We start from the raw sequence: 22,299 nt of genomic DNA on the forward strand, positions 1-22,299 counted from the left end.
TCCCAAGTGGCCTTGGGCACTGAAGGCTTCCTGATCATGTTGGAGGTTTGGATCTAGAGCTCAGGGTGCTGATGGTTTGCACTAGTTTATGTAGCTGTGGAGGCTCAAGAGCACTGGAGGTGAATCTACAAGCATTCAATTATTCTGAAGGGACTCTCTTTTGCTTCTCTTTCTCTGACTTTGAAGGGGCACCAAGCATTTCTGTTGATGGCTAAATGTAATTTCGTGTAATATTACATCTGTTTCATTATAAGACAAAATAAATTTTGATATCTTGAAATCTTGAACACAGCTATAACTGGCCAGATTTCCTTGTTAATATGATTAGACAACATTAAGTTTAAGGAGTAAATCTTGCAAAACACTGGTCAAATAAAGCTATTGAATAGATCTCTGGAGGAGTTCCGACTGTATTGTGTGGGAAAATTCTCAAGATTCTGCATGAGCTTTTCCTCCGGCTGTCAACCGAGTGGCTATTAAGCAGTAACAGGGGAAAAAAAAAATCCAGGGAAAGAAAGAGAAGGGGAAGGAACAGATTCAGGCTCTTGAGTCAGGCTCTCCACATCCAACTCATCTCTTCTTTGGCTTGGCTTCGCAGACGAAGATTTATGGAGGGGGTAAAAGTCCACGTCAGCTGCAAGCTCGTTTGTGGCTGACAAGTCCGATGCGGGACAGGCAGACACGATTGCAGCGGTTGCAAGGGAAAATTGGTTGGTTGGGGTTGGGTGTTGGGTTTTTCCTCCTTTGCCTTTTGTCAGTGAGGTGGGCTCTGCGGTCTTCTTCAAAGGAGGTTGCTGCCCGCCAAACTGTGAGGCGCCAAGATGCACGGTTTGAGGCGATATCAGCCCACTGGCGGTGGTCAATGTGGCTGTTAATTAATATCACCCCAAGTTCACCTTCAAGTCTCTATTCAAACTTTCCTGAGCTGCTGATCCTTACAGTGTCTGTTGTGAGTATGAAAAACTTGGTGGCTGCTTTCCAAACTTTACTCAATTGAACAGTAACAGTCTGAAAATGAGAAATAAATACTACTTAGCTCATATAACACATTCCACATAGGTAGATTTAAGCTAATTATTTTTACTGTATACAATCCAAATAGTTTGAAAATAAAACTAATAGTATGGCAGCAGTTAGAAATGAAAAAGGGCGAGGCAGCAGCTAGAAGCTGATTGGAGCAAGAGAGGTCAGGTGACCTGAAGAGTAGCAACAGCCAGGATCAACTGAATATGAAACACAAGCTCATTAGCAATTAAAGAATAACTTTGTAATATTACAGTCTGCTTAGCCATGGTGCAAAAAGTCAGCACAAAATAAGCATTCTAAAAGAAGAATCCCAAATATCAGGCAAGCAACCGCAAACTATCCCTGTGCTTCAATGAATGACAATTTTCCATGTGTTTGATTTTGATGCAGCCTCTGTTTAAGTGGTACACTAGAGGAAGGGAGTAGCTGGAGAAAAGCTGGAGATTTCCAGTGAAACAGAATGCTGATGCTCTTGTACAGGGGATGCAGAAGGCATTTGTCTTCAGTAGTCAGGGCACTGAGTACAGGCATTGGAATGCCATGTTGTACAGAATGTTGTAGAGCTGCATTTAGACAACTTTCTGCAGTTTCTGTCATCTCGCGATAGGAAGCATGTACCCAGGCGGAAAAGGGTTCAAAAAGATTCAATGTTTGGAGGGCTTGAGTTATAAGGAAAGACTGGATAAGTTGGAAGTCTTTTTTTCCTGGAATGCAGGAGGCTGAGGGGTCACCTGACATAGGTTCACAAAATCATGAGGGGAATAGGCTTTTCACAAGAGCAGGAGAGTCAAAAATATGATATGAGATGAGTGAGGAAACATTTAAAAGGGATCAGAGAACATTTTTCACATGGAGGATGGAATATTCAGAGGAAGCTGTAGCGGGAGCAATAATTACTTATATTTAAAAGATATTAGGATATGTCCTGGATAGGAAAGATTTTGATGGATATGGGCCAAATGTAAGCTCACATAGCCAAATATGTCAATATGGATTAATTAGACTGATGGGCCCATTTTCATATTGAGCCTAACAGAGACAAAACCATTTTAGTATGGGTGGCAAATATCTGGCCTGGATATTTCATTCCCGATAAATATTAATAATTCCCACTCTGAATTTGTGTGACTTTATTCCTTCCTGCCAATATATGAAGACTATTATATATAGCTTAACTTGTAAAAAAAAGTATAAATGATATTTATACAATTAGCTTATTTGGCTTTAATGTATAGTATGATTCATAGTTCCATGATGTAATATATTATATTTTATGAGACATGTTGTGAATATTCTGACAAATTGCATAAACAGGGCTCTAAAAAGGACTTAAAACTTAGAGGGAATATTCTAGAGATGGGAAGTTCAAAATCTAAAATAAATGAAACAATAGTACTGGATAGTGAGAGAGAAAATGAAATTCAAAGGATGAGGGGAATGGCAGAAAGTAAAAGCAAAGATGTGTGGCAGAAATCATACCTGAAGTAAGTATAATGTGTAAAGTCAAAGCTTAAGAATGGAAGCATGGGCATTTGGGGACTCTTCAGTTAAGGGAGGGAAAAAGGGATTGATTTGCTTGAAATTCTACTGCGTCTGGGCCACCTTGCATCTCACCTCCGGTCCTGGACAACTCCAGACCTCCTCCACAAACCAGCTGCCAGCACAGGCACCAGGTGCAGGAGGGCCATCCCCAACCACGCCAACCCCACTCTGTCCGAGGCCGAGACTCACATCCATCCCCAGGCCCGGGCTGCTTCACTGTCTGAGGGAAGGCCCGTTGCTGTGGGAATGATGCTGGATGACACTACACAGACCCTCTCACGTTATCACAGAGATGTGGGAAGTTCACAGCAAGTCATATCCTCCATCAGCAGCAGTCCTGTGCCCGGACTGCGACCACCCTGTCACATAACGATGAGCTCCAGCGTATGTACGCTGATGTCACAGAGCCTAAACATTGATGCTGAGCACCGTTGCCCCAGCAACAAGCCAGTTCCCAGAGGAGGCTGCAGCCCATGACCAGACCCTGAGTTGCAGGTGAGATGCAAGGTGCCCCAGGAGTGAAGATGCCCAGGGCCGGGATGTGGTTGAGCGGGACTGCCATTATTGTTAATTTGGGGTGTTTTTGCTTTCTCTGTCCAATTTATTTCTTCTTGCTTTGTCAAAATTTTCCCACTGATTTGTTCAAATTTGAGGGCAGTTTCCCCCACCCAAACCCCCCTACCCCCCCCCCCCCGCCTCACGGGTCATACACCTACAACGAGAAGCAAAACATGAAAATCTGTAGACACAATGGTTGAAGTAAAAACACAAAGCTGGAGAAATTCAGCAGATCAAATAGTTTCCTTTATATAGTTGATACTTTGATAAAGGGCTCAAGCCCAAAATGTTGGTTTTGTATTTTTCATTTTGCTATATAAAGGACATTGTTTGTCCTGCTGAGTGTAACGTGATCGATGGTACTCGGAGACTTCTGTGGAGCACAAACGCACAGTGGTCTTCAGGTAAATTGGAGGTAAGGCAGGAAAACAGGGTTATATTGGGACTGATAGGGGGCAAAGCCAAGAGGAGGGCTGGTCATCTAATCTACCCATAGACAGTGAATTCCAGTTCACTGCATTCACCCCTTCCTTCAGGGGAGAACCTGCGGGTGAAAACAGATTAGATGACCAGCCCTCCTCTTGGCTTTGCCCCCTATCAGTCCCAATATAACCCTGTTTTCCTGCCTTACGTCCAATTTACCTGAAGACCACTGTGTGTTTGTGCTCCACAGAAGTCTCCGAGTACCATCTCAGTTATAGGTGGAGAGTTCAACCCTCCACCTCATTCTTTATTTTACCCCTTTTTGTGTTATTGAATATGAATGCTGCATTTAGTATTTAGTCAGTGAGCAATGTAAATTTCCTGCCAGCCAGGTAGTGGATCCAGTGCCTGATGGCCTCCACAATGGCTTGAGCCTTTTGCTCCACTGAAGGGTTTCAGAGCTCATGGCCTAACAGGGTGCAGGAAAAGAGTCATGGCCAGACCTACACCAGAGGCATTCCTCTCCACCTGGAATGGTGTGTTTTCGTCCACTGCATGCATGGTGGCCTTACCAATATAGCTCCTGACGTAGCTAAAAGCCACCCCGGGCTTCAGCTGATAATGGAAAGGTGGTGGATTTTAAAAGCATAATGAGGTACCCACTGGTCATAGAACGAGAAGAAGCCCAGGCACCTCCTTAAAGCTTTTATTGTCCTTGGGATTGGGAGGTCTAAGAGGGGGCACATACACTCGAGGTCTGGGCCAATGATATTATTCTCCACCACATAACCAAGGATAGCTAGATGTTTAGTCCGGAACACACACTTACTAACATTGTATATGAGGTTCAGGGATTTGGCTGAGTGGAGAAAACTTTGAAGATTGGCGTTGTGGTCCTTCAGATTGTGTCTGCAAATGGTAACATTTTCAAGATAGGGGAAGGTATCCTTTAACTCGTACTTATCTACCATTTCGTCCATCTGCCTCTGGAAGACGAAGATCTCTTTCGTAATACCAAAAGGAATTCTCAGGAACTGATAAAGCTGTCCATCTGCCTCGAGTGCTGTGCAGGGATGGATCTCAGAACAGATAGGTAGCTTTCAGGTCAATGGTCAAAGATACACAGTACTGCACAATTTCATTCAGCATGTCCGAGATTCAGGGGAGGGGGTTTGCGTCCAGGAGTGTGAAGCGATTAATAGGTGGTTATTGTCAATCACTAACCTGGGCTTTTTTCTCCCTCTCCTTTCCCCTTGGTCTAATAGACTTTCACCCAATGTCCCTCTTACTGCATCCTAAACACATGGAATCCTTCATGGGGCATCTGGTGCAGAGGTGTTTGGCCTGTCCATGGAAGTAGCATCCCTGGTTGTGTGGCCACAGTAGTCAGTACTGAGGGAGGCTGCACTCCACAGGCCTAGTCTTCTGAGAAGGTGCTGCTTTCGTTAGAGAGGTCACCCACTCCCAGTTGAGCCTGTTCTAGTGATTTTTCTAGATCAAGGGTACTGGCAAAGTCTTTCTTCCCCAACTCTAGCAGTTGCTACCTCACATACCTAGATCTCACTCCTGCCATGAGTGTATCCTGGACTTGCTCTTCTCTCTCAGCCAGACCGAGACCACTTCATAGTGGCACTTTCTCGTCAGTGTCCATAGTTCCAGAACATAGTCGTCCAGAGATTCACCCAATCGTTGCTGATGTTCAGTTAGCGTCTCACCAGCACATCATTCTGAGGCCTCATGTAGTGAACCTTCAGGCCTTCAATGGCCATCTTGTACGTCTCGCAGTCCCTAATGACTGTGTATCCTTTGAAACTGACTTGGGAGAGGAAGGCCGATCTCTGAAGGCTGTCGGAGTGGAAGACTTCTTGGGTGGCCATTAGGCAACTGGAAGCACTCCAACCAGAAGGCAAATTCTTCCGTGGCATCTGGGGTCAGAGAATCTACCTGGAGCATGCCTGGCTTCAAAAGGACTTCCATCCCGTTTCCAAAAGTAAGCTAATAAAATTGCAACGTGATCGATGGTACTTGGAGACTTGCATGGAGCACAAACACACTTTTATTAGCTTACAATTAACGCCAGTATCTACAGTGGTCTTCAAGTAAATCGGAGGTAAGGCAGAAAAACAGGGTTTATATTGGGACTGATAGGGGCAGAGCCAAGAGGAGGGGGCCGGTCATCTAATCTACCCATAGACAGTGAACTCCAGCAATGTGTTTCTACAAAGCTTAAGACTCTCCATCTGAATGCACATAGCCTATGTAACCAGATGAACTGATAGAATATGTAGTAGTGTATGAATAGGATCTAAAAGCTACTGTAGAGTCATGGCCTTCATGCAAAAAAAAAGTTTAGAAATAAGGAGATACAGTATTACACTTTTGGTCCCCTAAGGAAAGATAATATTGGTATTAGGGACATGGCTAATTCCTGGATTGAAAGGGTTTTCCAATTATAAAGCAGCTGAAGAAACTAGATCTATGTTCTTTATAGTTTAGAAAAAAATGAGGGTGATATTAAGATATTAAGTACATCTCAGTTTGTTTCATTAGTGGGAGAATCTCAAATGATGGCTCATATTTACAGGGGTGGGAGTGGGGAATGCTATCATTTAAAATTGAGATGTGTGGGATCTTCTTGCAGAGGATGGTGAATTCTCAATTCTGAAGAGGTGTAGAGGCTTGATCATAGGGGGTATTATTAAAAAGTAGATAAATATTTGGAAAAATTGGGGAACTCAAGAAAACTGGGATCTGGCATAGAAGAGGAGATGTGGTTGACTGGAACATTTCAACCTTAATTATATTAAAAAGTGGACCAAGTGGCCTAGTCCTGTCCCTATTTTCTAATGTTTTTTATGTCTTATCAAACACCATGAAATAACGCTGATTAAACTGGAGTGCTGATGAGTTCACATTAATCTGTACTCTATAGTCCAGACACCTCTCCCCTGAGAGCCAGGACAAAGAGACGGTCAATGAGCACCAGAAGCAATATTTTGAAGCTCTCCTTAACTACAACTCTCTTCTTGCTCAAACCCAGAGGAGCCTATTCTCTGCTCCAGATCCATTGGTTCCCAGCAACTGTCACACACTAATATCATATACAGCCAGTCTCTGGCTGAACTCTTAACTACAATCTTCCTCCTCTTCAGTTCTGGCCACAAACCTGACTACTCCACCTAATCACACTCAGCCCCATTACCATTCACACACCTAAATACTCCAGTACCTTACTCCAGCAACAGACCACACCATACTCAACTTTTCACGCCATATACACTCAACCACATCAGTCCCAAAGCCAATATGCCACACGAAGCCACACCAGTTCCCTATGCTGGCCACGTACTCCATCACATAGATCCCTGATTCCAGCCACACTAGAACCTACTATCTAATGTCTCTAGAAACTGCCAGAAGATTTCATCTTTTCTGTTGGACTGAAAGCATCCAACTTGTGCCCTTGCCACACCTCCAGCATCTCTCCTGCTTCCCTTCTCTAAAGCTTATGGGATACTTGCCTCTATCACCTGGGCCACAGAATATAGGAACAAGTTTAGATTCAACTTTAGGAATCATTGTATCAGCTACAGTTTGAATGTTATCCACAATTAGGAAGAGATTCACCAGTATGTTGCCTGAGAAAGGATATCTCAGTTATGAACAGGGTGGCTGGATTGGTCTGTCTCTGGGTGGAGACGATTGAAGGAATACCTGATAGGGGGTCACAAAATGATTGAGGCATCCTGTAGGTCGGGTGGACAGTGGGAAAACTTCACAAAGGTATCCAAAACTAGAAGGCACAAGAAATGTACAGAAAATCAGAGGAAGAGTTTATTCTATGGTTGGAATCTGCACTGCACCATCTGAATGGGTAAAAGATGTTTAAAAATGATCGGAATCACCAGGGCATAGAAGGTAATGAACCCAGTGATTGATATTCATGCAATTGATGTTCGGTATTGTTAGAAACAGAATTACCTTTAAAGAAATTGCTCGAGACAAAAATTGAGAACAAAGAACATTTATTATACAACAATGCAAAGTTGGGTGCTTCCCCTTACCCTGGGAATACACACATACACTGGGGCTCACCCAACTTTTATACAGTTTCTCAGTATAGGAATAACCCCCCCTTACATTCTTCTGCCTCCTGCTGGAGAGGTTTGGCATTAGGCAATCCTGCCTGTCTTCCTGCTGTTTCTGTGCACTTGGAGGACCAGGGGGTATCCTGTCGGTGTCTTTTCATGTCATTATCCCCATTGTCCTTATTCATAACCTTGCCCTTGTACCCATTCACACCTTTCCAACTCTCAGAGCTACAGTCCCTTCATAGGCAGAGTTCGCTAATCCTGTCTAGGGTTTACTAATTAAATATGCATAACTTGATAAATCTGTGTATGGCTGTCTAAGGTTTTCTAATTATTTATGCAAGCCTTGCTAATTCTATCTGGGGCTTGGAGACCCTTATCTCGTTCAGACTAACTCTACTTCTATCATCAATTGTCTGTCCTTATCTCCTTCAGTTAGTGAACTTGCTGAATTCTCTAGGAGATTCTTATCTTACTAGGACAGTGTCAGCTTCCTGCCTTCTAATATCCATGTCTCATGTGGTTTGTACTGGCTTCATTCATTTACTTATGTATCAATTTTATTTTCTTCATTTCTTCATGTTCATATTGCAATATCAGTTTTTCTCATCTCTCACAGTTTGGACGCGGTGGGTCGCTTTCTGTGTTGTTACTCTATCTGCATTCGTTTTATTTCTCGTCTCCCTTTTTTCCCACCCCTTCACCCAATCCCCCTTTCACATCCCCCAACCGATCCCTCGCCTTTCCCGATCAACTGCTCGCCCCCTCCGAGACGGGAAGAAGGCTCAATGCTGTCTCATGCAAGGAACAAGCTCCACGCTCCCATCCTCAACTCTCATGTATTAAGTCATTTTGTCCCTCGACGGAAATGAGTGTTGTAGAAAACTCGGGTGATTTGGCCACAGAGAGAGAGAAAAAAATTCCAACATTTAGGAAAGATGAGAATTCGACGTTCGGAGGAAATTGGTCAGAGGATGGGCTGAGACGCACTGAATGTGTCACTCAGAGCGTTAGGGATCTTTTTTCCCCATTTCTAAACTGACTCTGCATGTTTTAATTTCCGTCAGATGTCCAATATGTAACCATTCTCTTCCCCTGAAGCCTTTTCTATCTGTGAAGGTTAGGACTGTCATTCAAAAACCACTGTAGACTCTTTATGCCGCCCTGCTGCTCTGCTGAACGATCCCTCCCATTTTCAGCGACTTGTACGATGTGGATTGAGTTGCATCGACGTTTGTCACCGCAGTCCTTGCACAATTTCCTGTGGTCTGTTACACGCACAGGCGACGCTTTGGCTCTTTATTTCAGGCGGAACTATCCGACATTTGAAAGAAAGGAAATTCCTCAAAGGCACTGGCCCTGTCGCAAATCCCCGCTTCTTCCCTTGCCCGATCAGCCAGGGTCTTCGGAAATTACCATCATTTAACCCATTTAACATAATTCCTCCACATCTGAACAGTAGTCTGTTTTAAATCAGGGCATTCAGAGAGAAAGAAATAAAAAGATATTGGGTATGTCGTTTACAGTGGGTGAACTTCCAAGTCTCAAATAGACAATGGTTGATAAATTTATCCGTACTACAATTTCTATTATTATTGGGTTCTTGAGCAGCCGATTTCACTTGTTCTTCATCAACCATGAAACTTTCATTTACTCCATCTCAGCTCTCCAGTTACTCACCCTGGCTACTCCAAAAATACACACCAACTCTGCAGAGCAAGGACAACAGTCCCAGTGGAAGATCATCACCTGCAGGTTCCCTCCTGATATAACCATATAACCGTTTACAGCACGGAAACAGGTAGAGATATAAGACCAGTAATCTGATTAACCATTATATTAACAAGTGTTTCAAAAGCCTGTTTTGAAGCATATCAGATCAACATTCCAGATAGCCTATTGTATCAACAGGTCTACAGCAGATGCCTCTATACAAAGCTCTGGAACACCTGGTTAGCAAAGATCCATTCATCAGGATTCTCTTTACAGTTTGGCATTTAACACCATCATACCCTCAAAACTGATCAGCAAACTCCATGACCTGGGACTTAACTCCTCATTGTATAATTGGATCTTTCATGGTTTTTAGACTGCAGGCATGAAACAGCACAATCTACAAAATTTGCTGTTTCATGGGTAGTCTAAAAAGGAAGTTTCAGGAATTTTTAGTCAATTCCTGTACTGCAATTTATCCTGCAGCACCCCTACTATTTTGGGGGGAAGCCTGCAGTCGAAATCACACTGCAAAACTCACCTCATGAATTCAACATCCAGCTGATGATGCCCTCAGCATGTGACAACCAGCCTGCTCCATTTCTCTCCTCAAACTCATCCCTCTCCACATTACAAAGGCATTTACGAAATGTGTGAATTCATGGTTCGTGCGAATAATGCCATACATACTCATTGCTACCTTCAGCAGGGTCTGAGGTTCAACAGCCATTGATGCCTTCTTGAACACAGAGTAGTGACATCAGCGACACTGCTGACACGATGATGTCACGTGTCAGATGTCAGTTACAGATATAGGCCATGTTGCTCCATGTAAAAGCACCGGACTAACACGCACAAGAATTTAAGGCGTGTAATGTAAACGACCCCAAGGTGAGTAATTATGTTAATTTATGTTAAATTTTTCTGAGATTTTTCCAACATTGCTGTCTAAAAATCACTATGGATTTCCTCAACCCAAACACCTAAACCCAAAAGGGGTCAATATATTGGCAGCTAGGTTTGGTACAGCCGTCGGGTGCGGTTTAAACTAATTTGGCAGGGGGGTGGGAACCTGTATGATAGGGCAAAGGACAGAAAAGATAAAACAGGAAAAGTTAGGTTAGGCAGCGAAAGTAAAAAATCAGAAAGAGCAAGGAGGGTGAAAAAAGCAAATCTGAAGGCTTTATATCTTAATGCAAGAAGCATTCGGAACAAGGTAGATGAATTAGCTGTGGAAATTGAGATAAACAAATATGATTTGATTGGGATTACAGAAACATGGCTGCAGGGTGGGCAAGCCTGGGAACTTACCATCCCGGGGTATACGATATTTAGGAGGGATCGGCAAGAAAGAAAAGGGGGTGGGGTAGTATTGACGATTGACAGAAAGGATATCAACTCGGAAGATGCGGAATCTATATGGGTAGAACTGATCAGCAATCAGTAGAACAAGGGGCGGAAAACGTTAGTGGGGGTGGTATGTAGGCCTCCAAATAGTAGTGTAGAGGTGAGGGAAGGCATTAAAAGAGAAATTAGAAAAGCGTGCAATAAGGGAACAGCTGTCATCATGGGAGACTTTAATTTGCATTTAGATTGGACTAGTCAAATTGGTAAAAATACTGAGGAGGAGGAATTCCTTGAATGTTTACGGGACGGTTATCTAGACCAATATATCGAGGAACCAACTCGGGAGCCGGCCATTTTAGATTGGGTATTATGCAATGATAAGGGGCTAATCAACAATCTTGTTGTACGAGGCCCTTTGGGTAGGAGCGATCACAATATGATCGAATTCTCACTCGACATGGAGAGTGATGAAATTAAAACCGAGACTAAGGTCCTGAATTTAAATAAAGGGAATTATGATGGTATGAGACGGGAGTTGAGTAAGATTGATTGGGTGGTGTTTATGGGGGAGTTGACTGTGGATAGACAATGGAAAGCATTCACAGCTCTAATGGAGAAATTGCAAAAATCGTTTATACCGGTTTGGCATAAAAATAAACCAAAAAAGATGACTCACCGTGGATAACAAGGGAAATTAGAGACAGCATTAGGTCCAAAGAGACAGCATATCAATTGGCCAAAAAAAGTACCACAACCGAAGACTGGGAGCAGTTCAAGATGCACCAAAGGAGGACAAAGGGATTAATCAAGAGAGCAAAAATAAATTACGAAAGTAAGCTTGTGGCAAATATAAAAACCGACTGCAAAAGCTTTTATAAATATGTCAAGAGGAAAAGATTGGTGAAATCCAGAGTAGGTCCTTTGCAGTCGGAATCAGGGGAATATATAATGGGGAATAAGGAAATGGCAGACCAATTAAATTCTTACTTTAGTTCTGTTTTTACAAGAGAGGATACAAATAACCTCCCAAGGATGTTGGGAAACATAGAGACTAATGCAAGGGAGGAACTGAAAGAAATCAGCATCTCTAAGGACATGGTCTTGGGAAAATTGATGGGATTGAAGGCCGATAAATCCCAAGGGCCTGACAATCTACATCCTAGAGTACTTAAGGAAGTGGCCATTCAGATAGGAGATGCTTTAAGAATTATTTTCCAGAACTCGATAGACTCAGGATCAGTACCCATGGATTGGAGGGTAGCTAATGTTACCCCACTATTTAAAAAGGGGGGTAAAGAAAAAGCGGGGAATTATAGGCCGGTGAGCCTTACATCAGTAGTGGGCAAAATGATGGAATCCATTATTAAGGATGTAATAGCGGAGCATATGACTAGCAGAGAAGGGATCGGACGGAGTCAACATGGATTTACAAAAGGTAAATCGTGCTTGACCAATCTATTGGAATTCTTTGAGATGGTGACAGGTAAAATAGATGGGGGAGAGCCAGTGGATGTGGTGTACCTGGACTTCCAAAAAGCCTTCAATCAGGTCCCGCATAAATGACTGGCTTAAAAAATCAAGGCTCATGGGATTGGGGGCAAAGTATTGATGTGGATTGAGAACTGGCTGGCAGGTAGAAGACAGAGAGTTGGGATAAATGGCTCGTTTTCTGAGTGGCAGGCGGTGACCAGTGGGGTGCCACAGGGATCTGTACTGGGACCCCAGCTGTTCACAATTTACATTAATGATCTGGATGAGGGGATTGGATGTAATATCTCCAAATTTGCAGATGACACTAAGCTAGGAGGGGTTGTGTGCACGGAAGAGGGGGTCAGGAAGCTCCAGTGTGATTTGGATAAATTGAGGGACTGGGCAGATACATGGCAAATGCACTTCAATGTGGATAACTGTGAGGTTATCCACTTTGGTAAAACAAACCGGAGGGCAGATTACTATTTGAATGGCAATAGATTAAGAGATGGGGAAGTGCAGAAAGACCTAGGGGTACTTGTACACCAGTCTCTGAAGGCGAGCATGAAGGTACAGCAGGCGGTTAAAAAGGCAAATGGTATGTTGGCCTTCATATCAAGAGGGTTTGAGTATAGGAACAAGGATACCTTACTGCAGCTGAACAGGGCCTTGGTGAGACCACAGCTGGAGTATTGTGTGCAGTTTTGGTCACCTTATCTAAGGAAGTATGTTCTTGCAATGGAGGGAGTGCAGAGGGGATTCACCAGGCTGATACCTGGAATGGCAGGAATGTCTTATGAGGAAAGAATGTGCAAATTGGGATTGTACTCGCTGGAGTTTAGAAGATTGAGAGGGGATCTCATAGAGACATATAAAATTCTGGCAGGACTGGACAGAATGGATGCAGATGGGATGTTTCCAATGATGGGAAAATCCAGAATCCGGGGCCATGGTTTGAGGATAATAGGCAAACCATTTAGGACTGAGATGAGGAGGAATTTCTTTACCCAGAGGGTGGTGAATCTGTGGAATTCATTGCCACAGAGGGCAGTAGAGGCAGGTTCATTAAATCTATTTAAGAGGGAATTAGATCTATTTCTTCAGTATAAGGGTATTAAAGGTTACGGAGAGAAGGCGGGGACGGGGTACTGAACTTTAAGATCAGCCATGATCTCGTTGAACGGCGGAGCAGGCTCGAAGGGTCGAATTACCTACTCCTGCTCCTATCTTCTATGTTTCTATGTTTCTATGTTTCTCACCTCCAGACCATAATCAGTGAAGAATGGTTAGAACATCTCAACAATCTCCATCAGTACCAGAGCACCACAGGATTGCACTCTTAGCTCTATTCACTTTACACCACGACTGTGTGGCTCGGTACGACAATAACACTATCTACAAATTTGCCCACAATACCACGGTAGTGGGTTGCTAAGAAAAGGCAATGAGTCAGCATACAGGAGGGAGATTGAAAAATTGGCTGTGTGGGGCATCAACAACAACCTCACACTCAATATCACCAAAACTAAGGAGCAGATTGTTAACTTCAGGAAAGCAAAACCAGAGGTATACAATCCAGTGATTATTGGGGAATCAGAGGTGGGGAGAGTGAGCAAATTTAAGTTATTGGGAAGATGTTTCCTGGACCCAACACACTAATGGCATCATGAAGAAAGCACATCAACACTGCTAATTCTCAGGAGTTTGGGGAGATTTGCTATGACATCAGAAACTGTGGTAAATTTCTGCAGCTGTTTGGTGGCATGTGTGCTGACTGACTGCATCACAGTCTGGTATGGGGTCACCAATACTCCTGAGTGTAAAGCCCTGCAAAAGGAGAGGACACAGCCCAGGACATCACAGTCAAATCCCTCCCCATCATTGAGAATGCCAATGTTAATTCCCAATTGGCAAGAGGCACTTAACAAGTCAGGTTTGTTATTCACTTGAAATGTGGTGCATTTCCTAAGTTATTTTACACTGGGCTCAAATCTGTTCCTAAAACACGGTCTTGAGATTCTCAGTGCCATTATGAAAGCTTTTTTCCCACTTTAAGTGATCACAGGCCTGAGATCTCCACTAATTAATATGGATGCTACACCCTTTCCAAGGAAGCTTTGTGATCATCCTCAAACTATATGCTCTGTCCATCCTGTAACAACTTGTCAAGAGGGAGTTCAGAATCATGTCCATTTGAGAATCTAATGGTGGGCACGCAAATGACAATGGTCTGCCTATTGGAGCTGATTGAATAGAATTCAGGCTTGAAAGCTTGCTTGACAAACTGGCAAGGTACTGAAATTCTGTGCCAACCAACTAGCTGGAGTGTTCATGAACATTTTCAATCTCTCCCTGTTTCAGTCAGAGGTTTGCACCTGCTTCAAAAGGACATCAATCATCCCGGTGCCCAAGAAGACCAGGACGAACTGTCTCAATGACTGTCGCCCACCAGAACTCACATCTACTGTGATTAAATGCCTTGAGAGGTTGGTCATGGCCAGAATTAATATGTACCTAACTAAAGGACTGGACCCACTGCAATTTGTTTACTGTCACAATCGATCCACAGCAGACACAATATTGCTGGCTCTCCATTCAGCTATTGATCACCTCGTAAATAGCAACTTATACATATGGCTGCACTTCATTGACTACAACTCAGCCTAAACACCATTATTCCCTCAGTCTAAGTCAAGAAGCTTCAAACTCTGGGCCTCGGCATCTGGATCCTTGACTTGCTCATCAGAAGATAACAGTCAGTATAAATTGGAAACAATGTCTCCTCCTCACTGATTATCAACACAGTTGCACCTCAAGGACACATGCTTAACCATTGCTCTACTCACTACATACCCAAGACTGTGTGGCCAGGCACAATTCCAATGCTATCTACAAATTTGCCAATGACACCAGAGTTGTCGGTAGAATCATAAACGGCAATGCGGAAGGAGATAGATCAGCTTGATGAATGGTGAAACGACAATAACCAAGAAGATGATTGTGAACTCCTGGAGGAAGTTAGGAGAACACGATCCAGTCCTCATCAAGGATTCAGTAGTGGAGAGAGTCAAGAATTTCAAATTCATGGGTTTCAATATCTCCAAGGATCTGTCCTGAAGCCTCCATGTCAATACAATGATGAAGAAGGCCCGCCAGCAGCTATACTTTTTGAGGTGTTTGAAGAGATTTGTTATGTCACTTAAGACTCTCAAAAACTTCTACAGGTGTACTGTGGAGAGCATTCTGGCTGGTTGCATCACTGACTGGTATGGAGGTGCCAACTCTCAGGACAAGTAAAACTCCAGAGGATTGTTAACTCGGCCTGCAACATCACAGGCACTAGACCACTCCATCAAGGACATCTACAAGAGATGGTGTCTTAAGAAAGCTGCCTCTATCCTCAAAGACCCTCACCATCCAGGCCATTCCCCCTCATTCTGCTACCATTGGGAAAAAGGTACAGGATCCTAAAGATGGGCACTCGGCTTTTCCACTGCAGAATGATCAATGAACCAAAGACATCGCCTTACTTTGCATTTTTGATGCACTATTTTTTTTTGTAAGTTGGTTTATATTAATGTTGGAACTGTGATGCTGCCACAAAAAAAATGAATTTCATGATTTGTTCATGACAATAAATTCTGATTCTGATTCAGATTCTGAATGCTGATAAACAGGAAAAGTTAGTTTCTTGATTGTCTTTAAAATAAATCTTTGACTAAAGGACTGATCATTTTTGCTTGTGTACAGATATTAGTTAATCTCATTTGCATTTATAAATGAAATGCGACACTTTCCATTTACATTTTGGCAAGTACATATGGAAATCCCAGTGGTAACCAAATTTAATTTAATCAACAGGGACTTGCTTTTGTCATGAAGTGACACAACATCAGCTGTGTCTGTGGACATTTTTAAAAGCTGTAAAATTGGAGACAATGCGTTTAATAAAGAGCTTCCCAAACTTTTATGACTGAGTTCATTAAAAGGGAGAAGAATCAATGCCATTTCCTGGTCATGGCTGTATATTTTGGGTGTAGGCATTATCTAAATAAACTAAGAATAAATTCTCAATGCATTTGCATAGTATGTGGATAAGATAAATTGAAAAACTTTTCCTGTTACAGGTCGAGCACCCCTTATCCAAAATGCTTGGGACCAGAAGTTTTTTTTTCAGATTTTGCAAAATGGAGCTAAGCAGCACAGTAGCATTAGGTAGAATACCTGTATCAACGGTCAAACTGCAACAACAAACAATGAAAGGCTTTTTGAGCACCGACATGACACCACAAGTGAAAAATTCACGTAAAATAATGGGCTTTTTTCTTTCACAAAGGTAGTTTATTCACTGATTACAAGGAATCACATTACTACAGTATTATATTATTGCAGTATTTCAGTTACACACTATCTTCAGTTAAATTATAATACAGCCTTCACCATCCAGAATGCACTTGTGAATGCAACTGTGGTGCCTACCAGTCCCGGAAATCTCCCATCATACCCATGGACACCGCATGCTCCCGCTTCAGGGACATGCGAGCATGAACATAACCCTGTAAGATAGGCAAGCAATCATCCCAGGATGAACTCTCAACTGCCCGATGCCTGGACTCATGGTTGCCCAACTTGGCCAGGCCCAGAAACAAACCGACTTGGATATCCCCCGAGTGACCCACCCCCTTCCTCACCAGGTGACCGAAAATCAGGACCGTGGGGCTGAAATGGTGCGAAAATTGGATGTTTAATACTTTGCAAATAAAAAACTTGATCACTGCTTACAAAAGAAGAACACCTCTCCCCCCCACCCCCACCTGACACCTTCCTACCGCCACTGCTGTTCCCTGACTACGGTCCCCACTTCTGCCTGGGAGTCCGAGGCAACTTCTTCGATGCAGACGGCACCAGAGAATGAAGGTGCTGTCGCCGACTCCGGCTGCAGCCAAATGCTGAGACTTGGACCCAACTCCATTTGGCATCTTCCCGACCAGAAGCAAAGATTTTGTCTTCTTTTTACTGTTATTGTAATCAAACTGGTGCTAACAGAGTGTCAGAGCAAGTCAGGTGTTGAACTTATTTCCACTTGGCAAAAAAGTTTGTTTTTTGGATCTTTTCTGCTTTGGTATCTTTGGCTAAGGGGTACCCAACCTGTAATATACATCTGCTGCTTCCTTCAGACTCAATTTCCATTTCCCAAATCCTTTTATGTTTTCTGTTCAGCCACAAGTGCCGAATAAATAATGTTTCAATTTCCAACTGAGATCCCCACTATCAAGGAAGCCTGTTCCCAGTCAATGTCTAACAGCAATGGATGCAGCAAGGCCTATGGGGGTCATATAACATCCTATCTGTAGAAATGAAGATCTGCATTCCAGAACCAGGTGTACTTTTAGCCAAGTTGTTCTCGTAGAGTATCAACACTGTCACATGCCTAAAATGTGCTCAGGAATGTCCCATTTCCAAAAATCGGGATGGAATCAATTCAGCTAATTATCATCCAATCAGTCTACCTTCAATCGTCAGCAAAGCGATAGAAGCTATTGTCAATTGTGGTATCAAGTGGCACTCATTCACCTAAACCTATTCACTAATGACCAGTTCTGGGTTTTCCCAGAATCACTACTTTGATTATCAAGGATGCTTTGTCTGAGTGTAGCATCCAAGTAAATAGATAAAGTAAATAGGTATTAAAGTCGCTGGAGTCATACTTGGCACAAAAGATGGTTGTGAATGTTGATGATCAATCATCTCTGAGCCAAGACATCAATGCAGAATTTCTCAGGGCAGGTCCCAGGCTCCAACGACCTTCAAGTGACAAACCTACCTTCCATCATAAGATCAGAAATGGAGAAGTTCAATAAGAATCCATTTGCCACCTCTCAGCAAATTATGTAGCCCGTGCCTGCTCGCAGGAAGAGCTATTCAAAAGGCAGGCTGAAAGTGATCAACAATATCCACATGAAAAAGGGCAGGCACTGACCATCTCCAACAAGAAAGAATCTCCATCTACTCTTGACATTCGATGGCATTACCATTGTCAGTCAACAATCAATACCCTGGGAATCACATTGATCCCAATTGGACTAGCCTCATACATATCTTGCAGGTCATAAACTAGGCATCCTGTAGTGATCGACTTTCTGACACCCCAAGTTAATTCCACAAGCATAAATGAATGCTTTTCATTCACATTAATGAGTACTGTGCTAACAATTCTGAACATGCTTCAGACCAACCAAAATAAAGTAGCCCATTTGACTGGCATCCCTCTAACCACACTCTACCATCAGGATACAACAGGTGTGGTGTGTATCATTTACAAAGTGCACTGCAGTTACTCATCCAGGCTATTCCAAAAGCATGAACCTCTGCCAGTGGGAAGGGTGAGGGAGAGGTTGCATGGAGATACTAAAATCTGCAGGTTCTCCACAAAGATGCTCTCAATCCTCATTTCAAGATGTTTCTGTAATTCTTCCTCATTATTGCATCTAAATGCTCAAACACCCAACTCACAACCTAACAATTTTTATGAGAAGCCTTCAAGGGAAGGATGTCAGCAATTCGGCAAAATGACTCACTATACCATATCAAGGCCAATTGGAGCTGGCAATGAATGGATTTAATGTCCAAATCTTAAAAATGAATATGTAAATAAAGCTCTTCTTACCAAAGATCCTGAATAGCAAGCCAGTCCATGTTAAAGCACATGGGATCAAAAGTTGTCTTGGTGAAAGGAGGCAAAGAGGGCAGTGGAGGAAAGATGTTCTTCTGATTGAAATTCTGATTAATGGTGTACCTTAGGGATTGGTGCAGAGACCATGGCTGTTTTATTGATGTTGGAGTTATGTTTAACAAGTTTGCCGGTAACACAAAAATTATTAACCTAAATTATGTTCTTCCCAAGGAAGGGATATCAAAACTAGAGGCCATAATTTGTGAGAAATGAGCTTTAAAGGGGACCTAAGGGGTAAGTTCTTTTCTACACAGGGTAGTTAATATCTGGAACAACTTCCAGACCTACCTGCCAATGGAGATGATGGAATCAGATGCATTTATTATGTTCAAGAGGCATTTAGATGGATATTTAAAAATGCAAAGCACACAATGATATCATCCTAATGCGGGCAAATCAGATCAATATACAGTAAAACCTCTGGTATCTGGAATTTAAGTAACAGCAGAAAAAAAAAAATTGAGGAAGATAAATTGATTTTAAAAAACCCTAAGTTTAAAATACATGCACCTTGCCATTAGTTCACCAATCACACAACCATGTAATCTCAAGCAACCGGAAAATACTCTTATCTGGGATCTACCAATCCTGTAGGTGCCAGATACCAAGGGTTTTACTCTATCTGAGATAAAGAGCACTGTCGATACAATAGATTGAAGGGCCTGTTTCTGTGGTGTACAACTCTATGATTAAAAGTGTCACGTAATTTTCCAAATAGCTGTAAAACTAGATCAAGAAATTCAAGTACTTTACTCCTACATCATTTACACAGTTACCAGTAACGCCACACCAATTGGAAAATAAAAGTCAACCCCATTTGGCTCATAAGGGTACAGCTGTGGAATTCAATAGATGTCAAACATTTGAACATCACTTACATTTGATTGAGTCACATTTCAAGCATTGTATTTTCCTGTTAAAACCCAATTAAGACTAATTAACAAAACCTCCCACACTGAGCGCATATACCTCCAAACCACCCTTCCTCACAAACTATCATCTTGATTGATCTGCCAGCCAATTCCCATCAGCAGCTGAAATAGTTTAGTTTCCTTTAATACACACACACACACACACACACACACACACACACACACACACACACACACACACACACACACACACACACACACACACACACACACACACACACACCTAGGATAAGCAAAATAGTTCAGCACAATCCACTGACCGACTACTCAAACATATATTTCAAACTTTAATTTGTGCCCATCAACAAGTGGTTTCTTACAAGACACCACATGTTTTCTGAATTAACCAAAAACACATCTCATTTTAAGAATAAGAAGTCATGGACCAGAAAAGTACAATTCATCATTTTGATAAGAAACAATGCCTCTCAGGTAGCAGGATAGAAAATGTCTGTTAGTGTGTGGAGCTTATCCATCTTTTATATCTTGCATTCTGTAATTGTGAATATTTATCATCTATCTTTTATATTTATTATCCCTTTCCATACAGTAATTTAATTAAGACTATTAGAGTTGTTTTTACAAAGTTCTTCTTTGTGTGCAGCAAGTAAGAAATGACAAGAAACCCATTCTCATTGCCAACTGTAAACTGTCAAGTTTCAGGATTTAAGGCCTTACCTTGCACCCGCCTGCATTTTGTGCCTCAAGTTCCTAAACCTGAAACTTTAAATTGGCACATGTTTCTCTTTTGAACATGTGTAATAAGAAGTTGGGTTGTGGGGAAAGTACAGAAAGAATTCTCATGGAACCCTCTGTGACTCACTCTCCACTTATCCCTTCCCATTAATCTCCATCTTGATACCTTTCTGACTACAAGAAGTGTAACATTTGCACATACACCTCCATTATTTGGGGCTCTGAACAGTTCCTTCAAGTGAAGCAATACTTCACCTGTAAATCTGTAGGTGTCACTGACTGCATCCAGTCCTTCTGATGGGTCATCCTCTGTATCGGGGACACTGGATGCAGAATGGGAGATTGTTTTGTCTCGCACCTTCACTCTGCCTGCTGCAACAACAAGGACCTCTGAGTAGCCAGCCACTTTAATTCCACACACCATTGCCACACTGACATGTCTGTCCATGGCCTCATGTACTGCCAAGTCGAGGCCACCTGCAAATTGGAGGAAAATGCCACAGGAATTTTCCTGCCACCAGTAGACCTAATCATTATTGTTATTCTTTCCAGGGCCACATCTTCCATAATGGTACCTGAAACATAACCAGGTAGAAAGAAAATATATCAGAGTGGCCTAATGTGCCTCTGGCCCACTTTATTTGCATCAAGTGGAGCTGGAACAGGCAGTGATGCCGTCAACAGGATGATAGCAAGAAATAGAAGAGTGGAGAGTGCAGAGAAGGATTTGTGTTAGTATCAGGACAGGACATAGAGTCACATATATATATCAGCAAAACTGACACTAAACAAATATATATCCCTATCATTATCACTTTGTGTTTGAGGGCTGCCTGCAGCTAAGAATTGAATGGGAGGAACATATTCCTTTCTTTTAATAAGTTTCTAATTTTATGAAAAAGATGATAAATGTTGGCTCAAATGTTTTCCAGTCATAAGTTCTTGACAAGGCAATTTCTAAAATATGTTAATATGTATGTAATCTAATAAATCATGTTTGGAAGCTCCATAATATATCATTGAAACTTAATCTGTCTGAATTTTAAAAATGTGACAATCTTGATAAAGATCCTTCATTTTGTTTCAGTATAGTGAAACCCCAACCTTTCAAGTGCCAGATGGTGTATGTTACATGAAATTACTGAGCGATGACACAACCAGATGTAAAGTGATGTGTTGCTCTTTTGATCTCAACAAGTCATTCATAAAATTGTATTTCATAATTTTGTCACTAATTATGCAATGCATTGTAAAGAAAGCTCAATTGATTCTTCGTCATTGGAAAATGTCAAAGTTTAATGCTTGAGGATTTCTTTTCCTATTAACCCAAATAAAAATTTTGTTTCATTTTTAAAACTAATATAAGTTACTTATTTATTGATGCATTTCTCATATCCATATGACATTTGGATCAATGTCATAGGTGGGAGCTTGTTGTGGGTTAAATATTATCCATATGGAGTAATAGAGTCACACAGCTCGGAAACAGACTCTTTGGCCTTCTCATCCATGCTGACCAAATTGTTTACCTGATCTAATCCTATTTGCCTGCATTTAGCCTATATCTCTTTGAATTTTTCCTAAATGTCTTTTAAATGTTGCAACTGTCCCTGCTTCTACCACTTCCTCTGGCAGCTTGTCCATAGATTCACCACCCACTGTGTTGAAAAATTGCCCTTCAGGCCTCTCTTAATTCTTTCTCTTCTTACCTTAAACTATGGTGGCCATTCCAATTTAAACAGTATTGCAAAAACAACAAATGCAACAT

The 22,299-nt window shown here is 42.1% G+C and overlaps 1 long non-coding RNA gene across 1 annotated transcript; it reads left to right on the top strand.

Moving 5' to 3' along the window:
* The first annotated feature begins 3,024 nt into the window (after positions 1 to 3,024).
* On the top strand, positions 3,025 to 21,843 carry LOC138753239 (uncharacterized). Its single transcript, XR_011351054.1, has 4 exons — positions 3,025 to 3,063; positions 9,305 to 9,441; positions 19,075 to 19,137; positions 21,619 to 21,843. It is a non-coding gene; the product is annotated as an uncharacterized lncRNA (long non-coding RNA).
* Positions 21,844 to 22,299: the final 456 nt, after the last annotated feature.

The sequence above is a fragment of the Narcine bancroftii genome, chromosome 1 (genome assembly GCF_036971445.1).
Source record: "Narcine bancroftii isolate sNarBan1 chromosome 1, sNarBan1.hap1, whole genome shotgun sequence".
NCBI lineage: Eukaryota > Metazoa > Chordata > Chondrichthyes > Torpediniformes > Narcinidae > Narcine > Narcine bancroftii.